This window comes from Ceratotherium simum, chromosome 36 (genome assembly GCF_057802395.1).
Source record: "Ceratotherium simum simum isolate JZ-2026a chromosome 36, ASM5780239v1, whole genome shotgun sequence".
Lineage (NCBI taxonomy): Eukaryota > Metazoa > Chordata > Mammalia > Perissodactyla > Rhinocerotidae > Ceratotherium > Ceratotherium simum.
The window spans coordinates 30293270-30315554 of record NC_141935.1 but is presented as its reverse complement, the minus strand read 5'-3'; positions in this window follow the sequence as shown (position 1 = coordinate 30315554).

Below are 22285 nucleotides of genomic sequence, written 5' to 3'. Positions count from 1 at the left end.
TGACACTGGGCTGGACTGACATCTGCTGCCACTTCTTGCTGCATTCTGTGCTATTTGGAGATATTCTATTGATATCATCCTTCTTTGACCTTGCTTTCCTCTTCCCCCTCCCAACTCTCCTTCCGCTGTCCTATTTGTAGCCACTGCTTCAGTCCACTCACAAGGGCTCTTTTATCTATTGGTCTTGCTCCTGCTTTTGTTTCTTCTGTCTATTTGGAGTTAGCTTCTTGAGATACAGCCAGCATGCATTCTCTCTCGTCCTTGAGAAACTGTTGAACGTAGCTGACTTGCTAAAACCAGCAGGTAAAAGTGTAAGCTAATCCTTTATTTCACAGTCATCTGTTTAGCAGCCTTAAACTTTAGCTAAGCAAAGAACCATTTTCCTTTGCAGAAATTGTCATCCTGCCCTTATAATCACAATCTCAAGCCGTGAATTACAGAGACCACATGTGTTTAGAATAAATAAATAAAAAGAACTGAGCTCCTGTCATATGGATTCTGGCTTAGGCTATTTGGACCCTGCCATTGCAGCTGAAGATGGCTTGCTGCTTACAGAATACTAATTGCTATTACTAGTCTGAACTGATCTCTCTTGTGAAAGAAAAAATATGAGAGAAAAACCTATTTTGGGTTGGTCACTCAAAATCATATGCTGAGTTGGGAGAAATTCTATGTACCAAATATATATATCTCTAGAATTTTTACTGAAATGTCTTTGGGTTTGTACCAAGTTGGAAGTATCATGACTTTTTAGCTACCATTTAAGTTTTGTGTGCTAATTTTGTCACAGCAGTCTGTCAACCATATTTACTGAGGGCTTGTGTGTACACAGAACTCTAGAAGGCTGATCTTCTTGTTTGTTTGACTCTATTTAAATAGAACAAATTAATCTAAAAATCTGTTTACCAGAGATTCACCATTGATCATGTACACTTTGATGTACATTCTCTTTAGTGGATTTAACATCAGATGTTAGCAAACTTGCAGATAAGAGGAGAAGTATTAATCCTTGTACCTAGATGGAAGTTTTCCTGGTTTGGTGGGAAAGCTATGGACTTGGAGTCAGGAGATCTAGGATTAAACCCTGGTCTTGTTACTTACAAATTGCTTGAGCTTAAGCAAGTAACTTACTATTTTTGAGCTGTAGTTTAGCATTTCTAAAATAAAGGTAAAACCTCTGCCCTGACTGTATCACACGATTTTCATAAGGATTAATTGAGACCCTGATGTGAACCAGCTTTGTAAACTGTAAAATACCCTACAACGTAAGGGATTAGAAACTATGATAATAATTTAACACAGTGACTATGAAATGCACAAGCTGTCAGGATTAAGGATCACAGTTCAGAGGATGGCCACTTGAAATTGTCAACCTATTTTCCCCAAGCACAAGTTAATTCTATTATAATAAATTCAAAATACACTTCAATTTTCTCCTTCTGGGATTTCATTCCATTGGACAAATTAAAACGGAAAAATCATTAGTAGGTGCTGGAAGTAATTTGGTTCAACAAAGCTCTTTTCATTTTAACCATATTCCTTATAATGCATATACTGTAAAGAAGGATTGTTAAAATAATCTAGAATATATGTGAAAGTGTCTCACCAAAAAAATGAAGCAATCCTACACATTTTCTGATTAGTTACCTCCTCTCAGGCACCAAATGTAGAACAAGACCATTAGGAGGACTTCCAGAGAGTTATATTCTCAGCGAAGAGAGTCCTAAGAGGCATTAGAGAGCATTCTCTTCAGATGCGTGTTCTCTGGGAGATGGTTCATTCCCTGTTTCTGTCAGTGATCTGGCAAAGGCTGAGTGAAATTACCATGGAAGAATTGAGGAGGGCGTTCACATGCAAGATAGAGGTTTGGACTAGATCAGTAGTTCCCAGCTTTGGGTCGCCAACATTTTCTCCCAAGTTAAAAAAAAAAAAATCAACTATCACCATAATTTCATTTTTTTTAAAAAAAGGGTTATCTTAGCATGAAAAAAAGAGGGATAGCTATAAAATCACACAATAAAGAACAGTCCTGAAAATACAATCATTTGGCTTTTTGAAGAACATCACTACATTGTCCTAGATTTTCCTTTTATCGCAAACCAGAAGAACTTCCTCTGAAGCTGCCACCAGTTGTTAGGCCAATATTGGGTAGTAATCTAGGAGTCCTTTCAACCTTGAGAAACTATGACCACACAAACATATTAAACCAAAATTATTTATTATTCTTTGAGCACAAAATAATACTTTTTGGTTAGAGTGGGTGACCAGCTCTTTGTGAGGCTATGGATAATTTAAAATTTTGAGAGCCTCTGCCATCATTTAGAGTGTTGATGAAAAATAGATACTTTCATCACTGAATTGTGGTCAATCACCATCATACAATGAATTCACTTCAATAGCTAACAGAAAAATAGGAAGAGAAAGATACACTAGAAAAAAATCTATTGCAGATTTTCTCTATTGATAAAATTGCACAAGCTATTCGGATCTGGTAAAAGAGGACGTTTGACATTTTCCTCCAGGTGGAAGGTTCCATCTCTCAGGATGTTGCACCAGTGATTTTGTTGGCTCTTTGCCAGGAGTGTGGGATTCATCTGCTGTTTTCTATTTCTATTAGCTGTGAGTTTCTCTGCATTCAAGTCCCACCTGAGAATCTGACTAAAGTTAGCTCCTTTCAGACAAAACAGCTTCCACTGGGAAGGCATCACTGGATCAAGTCTCATGACCTGGGTACCCGAGAAATAGAAAGCCTTGCAATTTTGTTCATCATGAAAGAGAAAAAACATAGTAAAATATCTGTCCTTGTTTTTCCTAGCCATAATCAGATATTCACTAGGCTGGACCATTTTATATGGAAGCTCACAAATCAGGAGAAATCATTTCTTAACGGAGCAAAGAATTTTTTAAAACAAGTGATGTATTTCCTATAAATGGAATGAACAAGATTGTGGCTGTGCGATAATATTTCAAAACTTTATAAATGTGCTATACATAGCACTTCCATTTAGTGTTCCAAGCATTCTCTGCCCAGCGAAGTGGCTGCAATGAATAATAATTGTTTCTATCAAAATCAGGTTTCTTTTTTTAAAGCTCCTGAAGGGACCAGGTTGATGTCTTGTCCTTAATTTCTCCCTGTGTCTCAGCCTATCCTGAACACCAGCAGATATAGGATAATGAGTTCAGGGAAAATTAACCCATACTACACTAATGCTCATGCATTCATTCACTCACTCATCTGTTCCTCGTGTATTTGTTTAATGTCTACTCCATGCAAAGCACGCGTGCTAAATTCTGGGATTATCAAGATGAAAAAAAGAGTTCACGGTGTGATGGGATCTGAGTTAGCTTGTGTCATCCCCAAAGTGGTCAGGACAGTGTTTCTCAAAATCAAAACTTTTTTTTTTTTTACTACAATCCACAGTAAGAAATAAACTTTATATCCCTACTCGGTACTCATATACACACATATACACACCTTCATGCACACACACGCAAACATTTATGCAGCCAACACTCAATTGAAACAAAACTTTTACAAATCCAACTTGTCCTTTCTACCTGTGATCCACTGTAACATTTTCTCTTCTATTTCACTGAATTTTTTTAAAGACTGACGTGACCGACTAAATTGATTTCAGAGCCTGCTGTCACAACATGTGATCTGAAAACCAGTGGTCTGGGATAGGTCAGTATGCAGCCAAAATACCAAGAAAATTGCCAAGAAGTATATTTCAAGTGAAAACAAAAGACATTACTAAAATAAAATTAGAGTATTTAGGCTGATGTACCTTAAGAAAGATATGAACCAGAGGAAACTATGGGACACTCTTTGATGTGGAAGTGATAAGCTTAGATCTAAAAAAGTACGGCTTCACAAAGGTACTAACTAAAGAGGGGAGACCTTTAGGCCTTGATTATACTGCAAGTGGTGGTAAATATGGAAAAAAATGAATAGCTAAAAATTACCTGAATTTGATCTCCTGTTCTACATCCATTCAACACACTTGCACACTGCATCTTTTTTGTGTGTGAGTGAGGAAGATCAGCCCTGAGCTAACATTCATTTCCAATCCTCCTCTTTTTGCTGAGGAAGACTGGCCCTGGTCTAACATCCATGCCCATCCTCCTCTACCTTGTATGTGGGACACCTGCCACAGCATGGCTTGATACTCGGTGCCTATGTCCGTGCCAGGGATCCGAACCTGCGAACCCCGGGCTGCTGAAGCAGAGCGCTCGCACTCAATCACTACACCACTGGGCCGGCCCCCACACTGCATCTTTTTTTTTTTTTTTTTTTTTTTTTTAAAGATTTTATTTATTTAATTTTTTCCCCCCAAAGCCCCAGTAGATAGTTGTATGTCATAGCTGCACATCCTTCTAGTTGCTGTATGTGGGACTCGGCCTCAGGATGGACGGAGAAGTGGTGCCTCGATGTGCACCCGGGATCCGAACCCGGGCCACCAGCATTGCAGCGCGCGCACTTAACCACCAAGCCACAGGGCCGGCCCCACACTGCATCTTTTACAGTCTAAAAAGAAGATGAAGGTGATGCGGATATCTGATAGAATTAGTTTTCAGACATACATCCAAATCCTGCAAGAAGCAGCAGAGAGAAATCTGAGATATAAATATCATTATTACTAAGCACATTCAGAGATGAATTGATAAATTACCTCACAAATGTCTAAAATATTAGTGCTTTGATTGCGCCACATTCTTCTCAGGGCTGCAGCTGCCTGGTTACTTCGTCTTGGGCTCCACTGCACTGTCAACCTCGGCTGCTCCCTCAGCTATTCTTGTTTCATCCTGCATGTTCTCCTTAGGGGATCCGTCCATTCTCTGGTTTTGAACTCTCTCCTGAATGCGCTGACTACATAACCAACCCAGCTCTCCTACAGACACATTAATCAGCAGCCTATTGGGCCAATCAATCTGGGGGTCCTAGAGATGCCTAAGAAGAAAACATATCCTAAGCCAAACTCCCCCCTCCCCCATGGTGAATCAGCTTCTTCTCTCCCTATGCTTCCTGACCCACTAAATATCCCTAGACAGAACCAGCCCATTTCTACCTAGGAGTCATGCATTCTCATGTTCCAAACTCAATCAATCAAGGCACCAAGTTCTGCCAATGTTACCTCCTCAGTGTACGTTTTATTCGCCCCTTCTTCATGCACATTGTCTCTGTCCTAGTTCCTGCCCCCACCACCTCTCATGGCTGCAAGGGCCTTTCAGCTGACCTCCTCCCTCTGGCCTAGCCCCTGGGGTACACAGGCCCTGGGGAGGGGCCTTTCAGCTCCACTTTCTTCTCTGAGAAGCCTTGGAGTGCCTGCCACACCTACAGTCCCCTTCCTAGGGGGTTCCCAAGGCAAACTGTATGTTATACATCAAGCCCCACAATGCCACAGTTGATGAAAGGATCTGACCCAGAGGCAGCCAATCCTAGGCCTGGGAGGAGGCTGAGCATCAGAGGCCTGCCCAAACTGGGGTGGGGAGGAGGTGCTCCTCACTGTGTTAATACTGGCTGCGGATCAAATCCTCCCTCCTGGGGAGCTGAGACACACAGAGAGGCTGCAGACAGCAGCTGCGTCTCTGTCCAGGGAGGCACAGGGAGTGCCTAATGCAAACAGGCAACAGGAGAGCACGGGGACCCGAGCTGCATAGAAGCAGGAACAACACTGTTCTGGTTGTCATGAGCTCAGGCTGGGCAGTGGCTGACCAAGTTACATGTCTTCCCTACTTTTCCCAAATCTTGAGTTCTGAGCATGTCATGACCTCCAGTCCTGTCTGTACTCCCCAGGCCTCAGCACCGGCCTACCAGCCCAGGTGAGCCCTACCATCTGCTGTGATCTCTCACACACGTGACTCCATAGATCCTCCTCCCTCTGCCTCAATCCACCCACTTGTCCCCTGATAGACTTGGTCATTTGTCAAGTCTCAGCTTCCATACTTTCCCCTAGTAACTCCTTTCCTGTATCCCAGACAGCGCCTTCTATGAAATCCCATGAAAGCGATCACATGAGTTGTAAATGGTCACAGAACTGGGTCTAGTCTGTCTTCAGTTAGGAAGGGAAGGCAGGGCTTTGCTTAGTAATTCCTAGCAGCCTTTAATTTTTTCCCTTATTAAGCAATGACTTATTGAACATCTACTATCCCCCAGACTCTGAAAATACAACAGTAAGTCAGGCAGGCACAGTCTTTGCCCTCCCAGATGCTGGCAGGGGAGATCAGCATTAAGTAATACAACGTGATGGGAGTTATGTCAGGGTAGGACGGGGCGCCATGGAAGGCAACAGCACCGTCATGGAAGGCCTTCGTGGCTAGTGATACACACATGAGACCTAAGCAAGGAGCAGAGCTCAGCAGGAAAGCGTTTCGAGGCAAGAGAAAAGAGAAAATGTAAAACCATTAAGGTGAGAGAAATCTTGGTGAGTTCACAGAAAAAGTAAGTTCCTTGGAGCTTAGAGTGACCAAAGCGAGTGGCAGGCGATGAGGTGGGAGAGGCAGGCAGTAGTCAATGTGGGCTGTATCTATCCATTTTCTTCTATGGGCAGTGATGGCTTTTAAGCAGATTTTATTTATAACGATCAACTAGCTTGAGTGCCAATTTGAGGGGAGAGGCAGGAGGTGAGTTAGAGGGCCTTTAGAAGAGCTTCGGTAAGCTGTGGTGACAGTGGAGATGAGAGAAGTCAATACCGTTGGGAGATTAAGAGGTCGATGACCAGGACGACTTGCTGACAGATTCCATGTAGGTGTGGTGGCTTTGGGATGTGCCAACTTGGCTGGGCTGAAGTACCTTCCCCAGAATTCCCTTTCCTGTGTGTTTCCCATTAAAGTGAGGCACAAGAGAGATTCTTGTGAGAGATCTGGAGGATGGACGCTGAACAAGGAGGCCTTTATACTGAGGTGGCTCTAATGCCCTGGCGACATAAGCACACCGAAATCTAAGCCTGTAAATGCCTCAAGGTTACAAAATCAAACCACTAAGGACAGCCAATCACAAACAGCCAACTGGGCTTTAAGCTTTAGCCAATCAAATAATCTCCTGTCTTTGCTTCCGGCACTTTATCTGCACTAATGTCTTTCCCCTGGCTCTTGTGGGTGGCATGCTCGTAACAACTTCCGGTTTCGCACTACCTAATTGGAATTCATAAATGCTCAGATAAACTCATAACATTTTTAATATGCTTCACTTCACCTTTTAGCAGAGTGAAGCAACAACCATCTTGTAGCTCACACACATTGTCGCTCGTCTGCAGGTTCATACACTATGTCGTGTGAGGCAGAGGCCAGGCCAGCACCTCTTCCACCTTGCTCTAGACCCTCCTTCAGCTTCCCCCACTCCTGATCCAGCCGTGGGCGGAGAGCCCGGCTTGGGCAGGATACACACACCGTCCAGGGCAGAGGCAACACGACCTGACATGGGTTTCAGTCTGTCCTAAGGTTCTCCAGCTCGTGCTTATGAGTTCCAGATTGTACTTATCTCCCTCTCTTTATGTTCATTTTTCCTTCCTGACCATCCCTCCTATAGACTTGAAGCTCCAACATCAGATGCAAAGAGAATAGCCATTCAGAGACTCATAACCAGTGCCCACATTGTGTGAGATCGAATCCTGTAACATATGTGTGTGCGTGTACATGTAAATGTCTATCTACTTATATCTATCTATAGATAAATACGTGTGTAATGTACAAATAGCTTCTGGTGGTTCTTTTCTCCGATTGAACTCTGATTGATACAGTGGGGGCTGAGGGAGAGATGGGAATCAAGAATAACTTCTAGGTTTCAGACTTGGGCAACTGGATGGATGGTGATGCTGTTTATAAAAATAGGACCCTCGGGCGAAGAACAGGTTTGAGAGGAAGATGAAGAATTCCGTTTTGGACATACTGAGTTTGCAGAACATGCAAGACATTCAGTTCCACAGGTAATCAAACAGTGCAGGTCCGAGCTTGAGACTCAGGTAAACAGCAGCACACAAACCTAGTTGCGATAACAGAATTTCAAAGTGAAAAGAAATCAACCAAGACCTCTTTAATACATATTAAGAATTCTAGGGGGCCAGCCTGATGGCGCAGCAGTTAAGTGCACGAACTCCGCTGTGGCAGCCCAGGGTTCGCAGGTTCGGATCCTGGGCACGCACCACCGCACCGCTTATCAAGCCATGCTGTGGCAGGCGTCCCGTATCAAGTAGAGGAAGATGGGCACAGATATTAGCCCAAGGCCAATCTTTCTCAGCAAAAAGTGGAGGATTGGCATCGGATGTTAGCTCAGAGCTGATCTTCCTCACAAAAAAAAAAAAAAAGAATTCTATACAATAAAAACCTTAAGTATTAATTTTTCTTCTTATTTAGTAGATAGTCATCTTCTTAAAATGTTGAATAGTTGAGAAGCTAATTTAGTGTTTTAGATCATGATAATAGCACTTAGTTTGCTAGTTGCTTATTGATAACCCAACTTTCTAATAATTTTCATAATTTACTAGAACATACAAGTTTATGAGCCTATGAAAATTACCCCAACTTCTGTATTTAATAAAGATAATATCCTCCTCTCTAGTCCCAATTAGACCTTTGATATTCTCATCACACACACCCCCCCACTTCATAGATTAAGAGAACACAAGAATCTGCTTTAAGTGTCATCTAAAGTTCTCTCCAAAAGAGAGATGCTCATGTTAATGAACAAACAGAGGGAGAAGAGGGGAGTGCATCTCTTGACTTCGTTTACACCCACTAACCTATTTTTACCATGTGTGTCTGATGTCATATTTAAAAAAAGTGATTGTGCCCTGAATTATTTTAGATCTCAGGTCTTTAGATTATAGTGGTCCTTTTTCAAATGACAGCAATAGCCTAGCAACCTGTCCAAATTATTACATCTTTTAAAATGTGCTTGTTATTCTGAGGGAATAATATATACTTGGAGAGCCTGTCTTATTACAAAAAATGCTCTTGAGATTTCCTTTACTGCTCTAAATAAATAGCTGTATGGTTCACATTTGCACATACCCACTTTCAATATCAGAATTCCAATATAAAAAGAACCCGCCCAAAAAGTCCTTTAATAAATTTGAGGAACTCTATACAATAAAAATCTTAAGCCTTAGATGTGCAACTATGACATACAACTATCTACTGGGGCTCTGGGGAAAATAAAGGAGGAGGATTAGCACAGATGTTAGCTCAGAGCCGGTCTTCCTCAGCAAAAAGAGGAGGATTAGCACGGATGTTAGCTCAGGGCTGATCTTCCTCAAAAAACAAAAAAATCTTAAGCCTTAAATTTTTTCCATAATGTTTTGTAGAGTGAAAATACGACATGATCTCAACATCCTCCGTAATAGATGCTTAGTGCGTCTTCCCTTCTCTACGTGAGGAAAGTCAGTGTTCAGTTCGCATATTTTCCAGGAAGGAAGCCCCGGAAGTTTGGTGACACGTGGTAACGTATAACGAGCTGTGCCAAAACTGGAATTTACAACTGTTAACTCTCATCACCAGGGCGTTCAAGCCACAGTCCTGCAAATTCTCCTTTCCCAGAACGAGTGTCAACCATATTATACGTCTGAATTGTAAAATGAAACCTGCCATAGAACTCCATTTACCATTTTAACTAGAAAATTAGAAAACACAATCCAGGAGAACACAAATATTTAAACTGTAGATAATATTTTTCCAAATTAAACACAGTTTAATTAAGCCAACAGGGCAGGTAAGGCAATTCTGTTATTTAATGACAACCCTCAGCTGTTTGAAATAAGCGTCTTAATAATCAATACCGTGTTGAGACTTTCACCTAGCATTTATTTTAAGGGATGTCTTGCTTTGAACAATCATTTTAAATCCTAGTAAACTGAAGAATTAATTAACAAGCACGGAGGCTCAGCAAACTAATGCTTTAGTCTGTGCAACCATCTGCTCGGGAGCACCCTTCTCCAATCTTGGCATCATTGAGGACGGGGGAGCAGAGCACTTTCGATGCTTATGCTGCGAGACAAGTTGCTTCTTAGCATTTAACCATTCCATCTTTCAAATACTCATGAAGAAACTCAATTTCAGGAATCAGCTCATAAAAGTTCTGCCTCCTGGGGCCAGCCTCATGGCGTAGCAGTTAAGCGTGCGTGCTCTACTGCTGGCGGCCCAGGTTCAGATCCCGGGCGTGCACCGATGCACCACTTGTCAGGCCCTGCTGTGGCGGCGTCCCATATAAAGTGGAGAAAGATAAGCACAGATGTTAGCCCAGGGCCAGTCTTCCTCAGCAAAAAGAGGAGGATTGGCATGGATGTTAGCTCAGGGCTGATCTTCCTCATACACACACACACAAAAAAAGTTCTGCCTCCTTTTGCATTTACAGTCAGAACCACAGTGGAACCAAGCTTTCTTTAAGGGCAAGGATCTGGATAAAAATGACTTATCTACCCACATGAGTAATGTCCCTTTCAACATAGGTACCTTGGGTGGTTCTAGTCTGAATCCAATAATTCTTTGACTCAGATCACTTTTCAAATTCCATTTTTGGAATTTTGTTTTGCATTGTTTTATGTATTCATTCTTAAACAGTGCGAAAGAATCCTAATCTATTTAATATGGTTAGATATTTCATGTAAAAATGTTATGTAACTACAAACTAATGAGATAAATTTTGTTTTATAGTTTGTAAACTGACTCAGAAGGTAATTCGAAAACGCAGTTCAAAAAAAAACTTGTTGAGGGGCCGGCCTGGTGGGGTAGTGGTTAAGTTCTTGCACTCTGCTGTGGCGGCCTGGGGTTCTCAGGTTTGGATCCCAGGCATTGGACCTACACACTGCTCAGCAAGCCATTCTGTGGCAATGTCGCACATACAAAATAGAGGAAGACTGGCACAGATGTTAGCTCAGGGCCAATCTTCCTCATCCAAAAAAAAAAAAAAATCACGTTGAGTAAAAGACAACACGATTTGAATAAGCATAAAGCTTCCTAAGGAGGCTGCCCGTGTTTGAGTGTAAAGGATCAATAGACTTGTTTTTTCCCTTTCCTCTTCTGATGACAGTACACTGATTTCCTCTGGGAATGAGCCCCTCACCCACTTTCAGTCCATCTAGCTCCTGGGGAGGGTGGACCACTCAGACCACACCAATCAGGTGAATTCCATCACTATGGCTGCAGTAATTGGTTCAGAGATGGGCCCCAGACTCAAGCCTGTGATTCAATTCCAGGACTTTGGCTAAAGTATTAAGAGAGAGAAACCTGCTTTCTTTTGGGGTTATCAAGTTAAAAACATAAATCTGTAACTGCTAGGAATCATCATATGGGAGACCTTCCTGAGGATGAAGCCAATGCAGAGTGAGACAAAGCTGACAGATGGAGAAAGAGAATCCTGATGACATCATTTGAGCAGCTAGATCCAGCTCTGCCTGAAGCCAGGTCCCTGAACTTTTCATTTATATGAGTCAATGAATTCATTTTTTTGATTTACACCCACTTACGTGTGTTTCCTTATGTGATGGGCTCAGCCAAGGAAAAAAAACAGGAAATGTTACAGCTTCTACATACACAAATATAATGTGGCTTATGTTGTTCCCATTTATTTTGTCATTAAGTTTTAGTTTGACATCTTGAATCACGTATATTTCATTTTTCAATTTCACAGCTACACAAAATGTTTTTAATTTCTGGTCTATTTTCCAGCACTGGAGCTTTATTGGTAAGGTGGGGAGGAAAAGGTGGTTAATCTTTAAGACTATTTTCATCGGTGACTTCTTAAGTTTGGAATACTATGATTTTGAATACAGTGTATTCAAAGTCAGCAATGTTACTTTAAGAGGCTAAGAGAATTTAAACCAGAAATCAACCCTGACATCTTTTATCTTCCCTCTGCCACTCAGGTTAGCAGCCCTTTGAGTCTTTCTGGCAGGGTATTTCCCCGGCTATCATTAAAAAAACATTCTTGGTCTACCATATCTTAGCACAGTAAGCCCATTGCAGGCTGCTTTTCTCTAAAAATCTGATCTATACATCTGTTTCCCCAGGGGTAGAGAAAGAACAAGCAGTAAGTCCTGATAACCCTTCTCTGGCACTGCTCATTTCCTCAAACGCTATAGATGGCACCCATTACTTTAGCCCTCTGCTATTAATAAGCCTTCTTGAGGAAACACTAAAAGCTCTAATTCCATCCAGATGCAAGCAGTTTGAACACCAAGCACCTCATCCCCGTTGCTCCAGGGAAACCACTACGAGCACAGCATGACTCACACATTCTCAAGCATTCCTCTCTGTCCCCAAATCCGAAGCCAGGGAATGTGGGGCAGGCTGCCTTTTGGCAATTGACTTTTCGGCTGCTGTAATTCATACCACGGCTCTGCAATATATTTTCTCTCCTCGCAGAGGAAGGCAGTTCGCATTAAAGAACTAGTTCAGGAGCTCAGTTCCACATCCTTAAAGTCCCGCAGAGGAAAATTACGGTGCAGCTCACCGCAGACCCAGAGCGTCATCAGAAGAAGATTTGCAAACAAGTCTTTGGCTGCCGATTCCAGAATACTACCACTCCACATGCAAAGAGTCAAAAAAGCATTATTCTGTCATGCCCGTGAGAGAGAAATGAGTCTGTGTCAGGCAGTCTCTTATATGTTAAATCAAACCCTCTGACACAATGCAGTGATGAGCCTGTGATTTCCATCTGTTCCTTTTTCTGCAGGAAACCAAATCTCCTGGTCCCCAGTTGCTCAGTGGGACTCGCCCCTCTGTCATTTCTCTCACTGTTCCCTTCCATAATGATATTCTGGATAGTACGAGCTTATGAGAGACAATAGCATTGAATACTTTTAGTAAATTTTTCAAGGAGAGTACTCTGGAAGCTTTGTGATAGAAAGTTTAGGAAAAACTGTTTCAACCATTAAAACATCTTAAGCGAAGAGCTTAATGAGACCCCACCCCACCCGCTCCAAGTAAGCCTGCATTGAGGAGGAATACCTGCTCAGAAGAGAAATAAGCACGTGCAAAGCTACTGCTTCTGTTCTGGAATAATCACTGGCTGTTGGAGCAAGAGCATAGCCGATAGAAGAAGATAGCAACCCCTGGGAAGTTTGAAAGGGCAGGGATTTTCTAGAACACCCTTTTCCCTACTAAGTCTATATGGGGAGGGCAAGTAAGAGATGGGGAAAGGTAAACTTTTTACTAAAAGAGTAGATCTTGACACAAAACGTCATTAAGGAAAGCATTGCTTAGTCAAAAAGTTGCTGCTGCTTCTTGAATTCATTTCAGATACAGCTCTCTGTTTAAGATCTTTACAAGCAAATTTATACATATCACACTAATAGTTGGTTTGAGTTTTCTTTTGTCATTATATAATTTCCAACATCGAGGAAAATACTAGTATTTATAGATAGTATTCACAATTATGCAAATCGAAAATATAATAGACCTTTAGTTGCAATGTTCTCATCACATAGAGTGACTAATTTTTCAAATTGGTAAAGGAAGTTAGAACTATGAGTCAGAGAGTGGATCACCCTAATGAATGAAAATAAAATTTATGCTTCTCCCAGATGGACTGCATTTTATTTTTAAAATATTTATTAAGGCTTATTAGTTGTGTGACTAAATTTTGTTAATAGTTTTTCCCCATATGCGTTTCAACACTTCAGTACATTATAGTGTTTATACATGCACAATCTAATATTGAGTCAGACATGGAATGGACCTTGACAGATAACGTAGATATACAAATGGAACAGTATATTCTAACTCACTCAGAAGTACAAGCAGGCCACCACATTCTGTGGCCACACTTGAGACCCATTTCAATATTTGACACAACCTTTAAGGCAGGAAAATAGTTCTAATAGTTGCTAATCAAAATACCACCTACTAAACTATAAAAAGAGTGATGAAACCATTTATATGTCTATCTTATTTAGACCTTGTCAAGTTTTATGTGTAATTACATTTGTGTAGCATGTCTTACTCTATGTAAAAGAAATAATCATATTATAGACTGCAGCAAGTGTATGAATATACTTAAGCATTGTTTATTTATTAAGCAAGCGTTCTTGAGTACCTACTATGTGTTGGCACTATTCTAGATGCTTGGTGACCAAAGAAAAAGACAGTCTCTGCATTCAAGGAGGTGCATCCAGTATAGAGGTGGCCATATAAACAGATGTGACACGGGAGCATCATAGTAGATGCTTTCCAAAAGTCTGAGGAAACAGCTACTGAGTGAATTGTGCACAAATTAGAAATTATAAGGTTCTAGTTTCAAAGGGCAAAGAGTTAAGATTAAGGGAGGGAGTTGGACTGATGATGAATGTCCTTTAAAACAAACACAACAACAAAAAAATAGAATGTCAGTGTCATGGCAGAGTGAGCTTTCCCATAAACTCTTCCCCCGATAAGATACAACAAAAGGAACAGTCACAGACCAACAACGGACTCCTAGACAGTGAAAAAGATTGGAAAGATCCACACTGCCACACATCTGAGAGTGGAACATGCTGGGGTCCCCGGAGGAAGTGCAGAGAGGTAAGGAGAACTCCTCTCCCTCCCCATCAGGTCAGCAATCCCGTCTGCGTGGCTCCCAGAGAGGGGGGAGGGGCGGCCCTCTGCGGGGAAACCGTAGCTCTGTGGGCTCTTTCAGCCAGTGGGAAACTCCCACACAGAGGACTCAGAACTCCTACAGGGGTACCATCAACATCTGAGCACCCCAGGAGAGCAGATAATGAGGGGCGAGTGAGAAGCCCCCCACACCAGGGACGCCAGCAAAAGAGAGAGCCCCCCCCACACCCTTCCCATATGCTGGACATTGCAGCTAAGATGACCAGACCAGACAGAGAGGCCAGCCAATCGCAGTGAGCAGCCAGGGCAGAGCGCAGGGGGCTCAGATTACACAGCCCTTAACCCCCACATGGTGGCGGCGGCTGGAAATAGCAACCAGATATTTCCAGGATGAGGAAAAACAAAGCGAATACAGGAACCACAATGCAAAAGTACATGAAATCACCAGACCAGAAGGAAAATGACAAGCACCTAGAAACCAACTCTGAAGACACAGAAATCCACAACCCAAACAACAGAGATTTCAAAATAGCTATCATAAAAACACTCAACGAAATACGAGACAACACAGACAAACAATTCAATGAGATTGGGAGTTTCTTCACAAAAGAGATTGAAATCATAAAGAAACACCAGTCAGTACTGATGGAGATGAAGAACACAATGGAGGAGATAAAGGAGAATCTGGAATCTTTAAAGAACAGAGCTGACAATATGGAGGAAAGAATTAGCATTATAGAGGATAGGAATACAGATATGCTCCAGATGGAAGAGGAGAGAGAACTAAGACTAAAAAGAAATGAAGAAAGTCTCCGAGAAATATCTGACTCTATTAGGAAATGTAACATAAGAATTATAGGTATTCCTGAGGGAGAAGAGAGGAAAAGAGGAACAGAGAGCCTATTCAAGGAAATAATAGCTGAGAACTTCCCAAATCTGGGGAAGGAGCAGGAAATACCAGTAAGTGAAGCCAATAGGTCGCCTAAATATGTCAATAGGCAAAGGCCCACTCCATGGCATATAGTGGTAAGGCTGGCTAAAGTCAATGACAAAGAAACAATATTAAGAGCAGCTAGACAAAAACAAAAAATAACGTACAAAGGAACTCCCTTCAGGCTCTCAGTGGATTTCTCACCAGAAACTTTACAGGCTAGGAGAGACAAGAATGATATATTCAAAATACTGAAAGACAAAAACTTTCAGCCAAGAATATTCTATCCAGCAAAAATATCCTTCAAATATGATGGAGGAATAGTAACTTTCCCAGGTAAACAAATGCTAAGGGAGTTCATGGCCACGAGACCCCCACTACAAGAAATACTCAAGAAGGCCCTCAGGCCTGAACAAAAGAAGAGAAAGGGAATACAAAGCTTGGAGCAAGGAGAAAAATAGGTAGACAAAATCAGAAAAATAGTAGATCTTTACCAGAATAGGCTAGCAACCACTTAAATACCAAAGTCAAAGATCAAAGGAAGGAATTCACCAAAAATAAATATAACCTCATCACTGTAAACACACACACACAACACAAGATAGAATAAGGTATAACAAGAACAACTTAGAAGGGGAAGAGGAAAGTGATTGAGTTGACTTAGTATAAGGAAATAAGAGGCCATCAGATAATGGACTATCTCATACACAAGATTTTTTATACAAACCTCAAGGTAACCACTAAACAAATAATCAAAACAAAATCACATGTGATAAACAAAGAGAAAACTAGAAGAGTCATAAGACAGAACAACCAAACTGAATTGGCAGTCCAAAACACATGGGACAAGAAACAAAGGAAGTGCAAAAGAACTAGAAAATAGGTAACTAAACAGCAGCATTAAGCCCTCATATATCAATAATTACCCTAAATGTAAATGGATTGAACTCTCCAATCAAAAGATACAGAATGGCAGGATGGATTAAAAAGCAAGACCCAACAATATGCTGTCTCCAGGAAACAGATCTCAGCTCTAAAGACAAGCATAGGTTCAGAGTGAAAGGATGGAAGACAATACTCCAAGCTAATGGCAAACAAAAGAAAGCAGGTGTTGCCATACTCATATCAGACAAAGTAGACTTCAAGATAAAACAGTTTAAGAGAGACAAAGAAGGGAAATATATAATGATAAAAGGGACACTTCACCAAGAAGACGTATCAATTATAAATATATATGCACCCAACATAGGAGCACCAAAGTACATAAAGCAACTATTAACAAACCTAGAAGGAGACATTAACAACAACACAATAATAGGAGAGGATCTTAATACCCCACTTACGTCAATGGATAGATCATCCAGACAAAAAGTCAATAAAGAAACAATGGACTTAAATGAAAAACTGGACGAGATGGACCTAGTAAACATACACAGAGCACTCCATCCAAAAACAGCTGACTACACATTCTTCTCAAGTGTGCATGGAACATTCTCAAAGATAGACCATATGTTGGGAAAGACAGCAAGCCTCAATAAATTTAAGAAGATTGAAATCATAACAAGCATCTTTTCAGACCATAATGCTATGAAACTGGAAATGAACCATGAAAAAAAAACCGGGAATGTGACAAAAATGTGGAGATTAAACAACATGCTACTGAACAACCAATGGATTATTGATGAAATTAAAGGAGAAATCAAAAAATATCTGGAAACAAACAAAAATGAAAATATGCCACACCAAATCATATGGGATGCAGCAAAAGCAGTCCTGAGAGGGAAACTCATAGCGATACAAGCCCACCTTAAACAAGAAAAAGCCCAAATAAGAAACTTTAAATTACACCTAACAGAACTAGAAAAAGAAGACCAAACAAAGCCCAAAGTCAGCATAAGGAGAGAAATAATAAAAGTCAGAGCAGAAATAAATGAAATTGAGACCAAAAAAACAGTAGAAAGGACTAATGAAACAAAGAGTTGGTTCTTTGAGAATATAAACAAAATTGACAAACACTTAGCCAGGCTTACTAAGAAAAAAAGAGAAAAGGCTCAAGTAAATAAAATTAGAAATGAAAGAGGAGAAATTACAATGGATACCACAGAAATACAAAGGATTATAAGAGAAAACTATGAGAAATTATATGCCAACAAATTGGACAATCTAGAAGAAATGGATAAATTCTTAGACTAATACAACCTCCCAAAACTGAACCAAGAAGAAATGGAGAATCTGAATAGACCAATCTCAAGTAAAGATATTGAAATAGTAATCAAAAACCTCCCAAAAAATAAAAGTCCAGGACCAAATGGTTTCTCCAGTGAATTTTACCAAACATTCAAAGAAGATTTAATACCCATCCTTCTCAAACTATTCCAAAAAATAGAGGAAGATGGAACACTTCCTAACTCATTCTACAAGGCCAACAGCACCCTGACACCAAAGCCAGACAAAGACAATACAAAGAAGGAAAATTACAGGCCAATATCGTTGATGAACATAGATGCAAAAATCCTCATCAAAATATTGGCAAACTGAATACAACAATACATTAAAAAGATCATACACCATGATCAAGTGGGATTTATACTAGGGACGCAGGGATGGTTCAACATCTGCAAATCAATCAACATGATACACCACATCAACAAAACAACGAATAAAAACCACATGGTCATCTCAGTAGACGCAGAGAAGGCATTTGACAAGATACAACATCCATTTATGATAAAAACTCTCAACAAAATGGGTATAGAAGGAAAGTACCTCAGCATAATAAAGGCTATTTATGACAAATCCACAGCCAACATCATACTCAACGGGGAAAGACTGAAAGCCATTCCTCTGAGAACAGGAACGAGGCAGGGCTGCCCACTCTCACCACTCCTGTTCAACATAGTACTGGAGGTTTTGGCCAGAGCCATTAGGCAAGAAAAAGGAATAAAAGGAATCCAAACAGGCAACGAAGAAGTGAAACTCTCACTATTTGCAGATGACATGATTTTATATATAGAAAACCCTAAAGAATCCATTGGAAAACTATTAGAAATAATCAACAACTACATCAAAGTCGCAGGGTACAAAATCAATCTACAAAAATCAGTTGCATATCTGTATGCTAATAATGAACTAACAGAAAGAGAGCTCAAAAAGATAATATCATTTACAATTGCATCAAAAAGAATAAAATATCTAGGAATAAATATTACCAAGGAGGTGAAAGACTTATACAATGAGAACTACAAGACATTATTGAAATAAATCGATGATGACACAAAGAAATGGAAAGACATCCCTTGCACATGGATTGGAAGAATAAACATAGTTAAAATGTCTATATTACCTAAAGCAATCTACAGATTCAATGCAATCACAATCACAATCCCAATGACATTCTTCACGGAAATAGAAGAAAGAATACTAAAATTCATATGGGGCAACAAAAGACCCTGAATAGCTAAAGCAATCCTAAGAAAAAAGAACAAAGCTGGAGGCATCACAATCCCTGACTTCAAAACACACTACAAAGCAATAGTAATCAAAACAGCATGGTACTGGTACAAAAACAGACACACAGATCAATCGAACAGAATTGAAAGCCCAGAAATAAAACCACACATATATGGACAGCTAATTTTTGACAAAGGAGCTAAGAACATACAATGGAGAAAGGAAAGTCTCTTCAATAAATGGTGTTGGGAAAACTGGACAGCCACATGCAAAAGAATGAAAGTGGACCATCTGCTATCGCCATTCACAAAAATTAACTCAAAATGGATCAAAGACCTGAAGGTGAGACCTGAAACTGTAAAACTCATAGAAGAAAATATAGGCAACACACTATTTGACATTGGTCATAAAGGAATGTTTTCGATGACATGCCTACCCACACTAGGGAAACTAAAGAAAAAATAAGCAAGTAAGACTTTATCAGATTAAAGAGCTTCTACAAGACAAATGAAACCAGAATCAAGATGAACAGATAACCCACCAGCTGGGAGAAAATATTTGCAAAACATATATCTGACAAGGGGTTAATCTCCATAACATATAAAGAACTCACACAACTGAACAACAAAAAAACAAACAACCCGATCAAAAAATGGGCAAAGGAAATAAACAGACACTTCTCCAAAGAAGATATACAGATGGCCAATAGGCACATGAAAAGATGCTCAACATCTCTAATCATCAAGGAAATGCAAACCAAAACAGCACTAAGATATCACCTCACGCCCGTTAGAATGGCTATAATCACCAAGACAAAAAACAACAAATGTTGGAGAGGATGTGGAGAAATGGGAACCCTAATTCACTGCTGATGGGAATGCAAACTGGTGCAGCCTTTACGAAAAACAGTATGGAGATTCCTCAAAACACTAAAAATAGAAATACCCTATGATCCAGCCATCCCACTACTGGGAATCTATCCAACAAACCTGAAATCAACAATCCAAAGAGGCTTATGCACCCCTATGTTCATTGCAGCATTATTCACTATAGCCAAGAAGTGGAAGCAACCCAAGCGTCCCTCGAATGATGATTGGATCAAGAAGATGAGGTATATATATATACACAAAGGAATACTACTCAGCCATAAAAAAAAACAAAATCATCCCATTTGTAACAACATGGGTGGGCCTGGAGGGTATTATAAGTGAAATAAGCCAGAAAGAGAAAGACAAACACTGTATGATCTCACTCATATGTGGAATATAAACCAACACATGGACAGAGAAAACTGTATTGTGGTTACCAGGGGCAGTGGGGGTGGGGGATGGGCACAAGGGGTGAAGGGAGACATATCCATGGTGATGGACAAACAAAAATGTACAGCCTAAAATTTCACAATGTTAAAAACTATTAAAAAAAAAGGGCGGAGTCAAGATGGCAGCGTAGGCAGACTCTGAACTCACCTCCTCCCGTGGACACAGCCAATTTACAACCACTCGTGGAAAAATTACCCCTGAGACAGAACTGAAAACTGGATAAGAGGAACTCCTGCAACAACGGACAATCCTAACTGGGGTGGAAGAGGCAGAGACTCCCTTTCGGAGAGGAAAAACGCCGCCTTCACAAGCCGCCAGCTTCACGGCCACCGGGAGCAGCGCACAGGTACGCAGCCCTCCCTGGAGGCGCGGGGCCCTGAGCCGGGGAGCGCCCCTGCTGTGGGCTTATTGTGGACCCAGCACAATCGACACCAGCGGCATAATATCTGACTTTGCCTGCTACTAAAGCATTGGATAGCACCCCCAGAAAACCCGGTTCACAAAGAAACTAAAACTGGCTCTTAAAGGGCCCGCGCACAAACTCACCCATTCCAGAAAGCATCCTAAAATCACCAAAAAGAAAGGTGCACAGTGCTTCGGTGACAAGAGACTCACCTAATAGGCCCTGAGTGCATCTCGGTGAGGGGTGAGACCTCTCCAGGGACTGGGACATTGGCGGCGGCCATTGTTGTGGCCTGGTGTGAGCGTGCTGACACAGATGCCATTGGAGTTTTCCCTGAGACCTGCTAGCCCAGGGTCTGCTCCACCCGCTAGAGCACCGATTTAATCCAGCTCAGCCAGGGCAGGCAGCCCACCCTAGAGACTGGCCCCACCCAACAACAAGCCCTCAGGCAACATGTGGGCCTGCATAGATTGGTGACTGGATTCTCTGCAGCCTGGCAACTGAGCTGACTTGAGCGGGGCAGGGTGTGCACAAGGAGCGGGTGGAGAGTGTGGGGTGGTGGCGGAGTGTGTGGGGCTCCCGCCGTGGAGAGACTGGGTCCGCTTGGGGAGGTCGGGGTGCTCACACGGGGCAGGACTGTGTTGACTGTGGGTGTGGACCTGTGGGCAACAGGGCTTGTCAGCTGCAGAAGACTTGTGCTTCTCAAAGACCCACATAGGAGGTTTGCCCCACCTTCCAAAGCCTGAAACAATTGGGTGCTCCAGTGCCTGAGGGCAGCCCCACCCAGCTGCAATCCTCAGAGAACTGACAAGAGACCTAATAGGCTAGAGGTTTACAGCAATTCTAAGGCCCTGAGCCTAACAACCTGCCACACTGGGGGCCTACTCACTTAAAAGAAATACTGAAACACAAATGTGGTATTAGAACTTACAGCCAACTGTGCTGGGGCTCCCCACATCTGATAAAGAGACTGAAGGGCCCACAACAACTACAAGCAGCTGAGCATTACAACAGCTGGCCAGGAGCATAACTCAGCCTCCCTGGGCGCCTATAGGGAGAGCTAACAGGCCACAATAGAAGGACACACGTAGCCCACATAGGGGCCACCCCTGGAACATTGAGAACTGAGGGAAGCACACCGGAAGCCTCCTAAGGCATCACTTACATAAGGTCACCTATCCAAGAGCAGGAGACGTAGCTGACCTACCTAATACGTAGACACAAGCACAGGGAAAGAGGCAAAATGAGGAGGCAAAAGAATACATTCCAAGTAAGGGAACAGGACAAAACCCCAGAAAAGGAACTAAGTGAAACAGAAATGAGCAACCTACCTGACAGAGAGTTCAAACTAAGAGTGTTAAGGATGCTCACTGATCTGGGGAGAAGAATAGATGAACTCAGTGAGAATGTCAACAAAGAAATGGAAGATATAAAAAGAACCAATCAGACATGAAGAATACAATACTGGAAATGAAAAACTGATTAGAGGGACTCAAAAGCAGAGTAGAGGATACAGAAGAACGGATCAGTGAGCTGGAAGAAAGACTAGAAGAAATTACCCAAGGTGAACAGGTAAAAGAGAAAAGAATTAAAAGAGTGAGGACAGTCTAAGGGACCTCTGGGACAACATCAAGCGCACTAACATCCATGTTATAG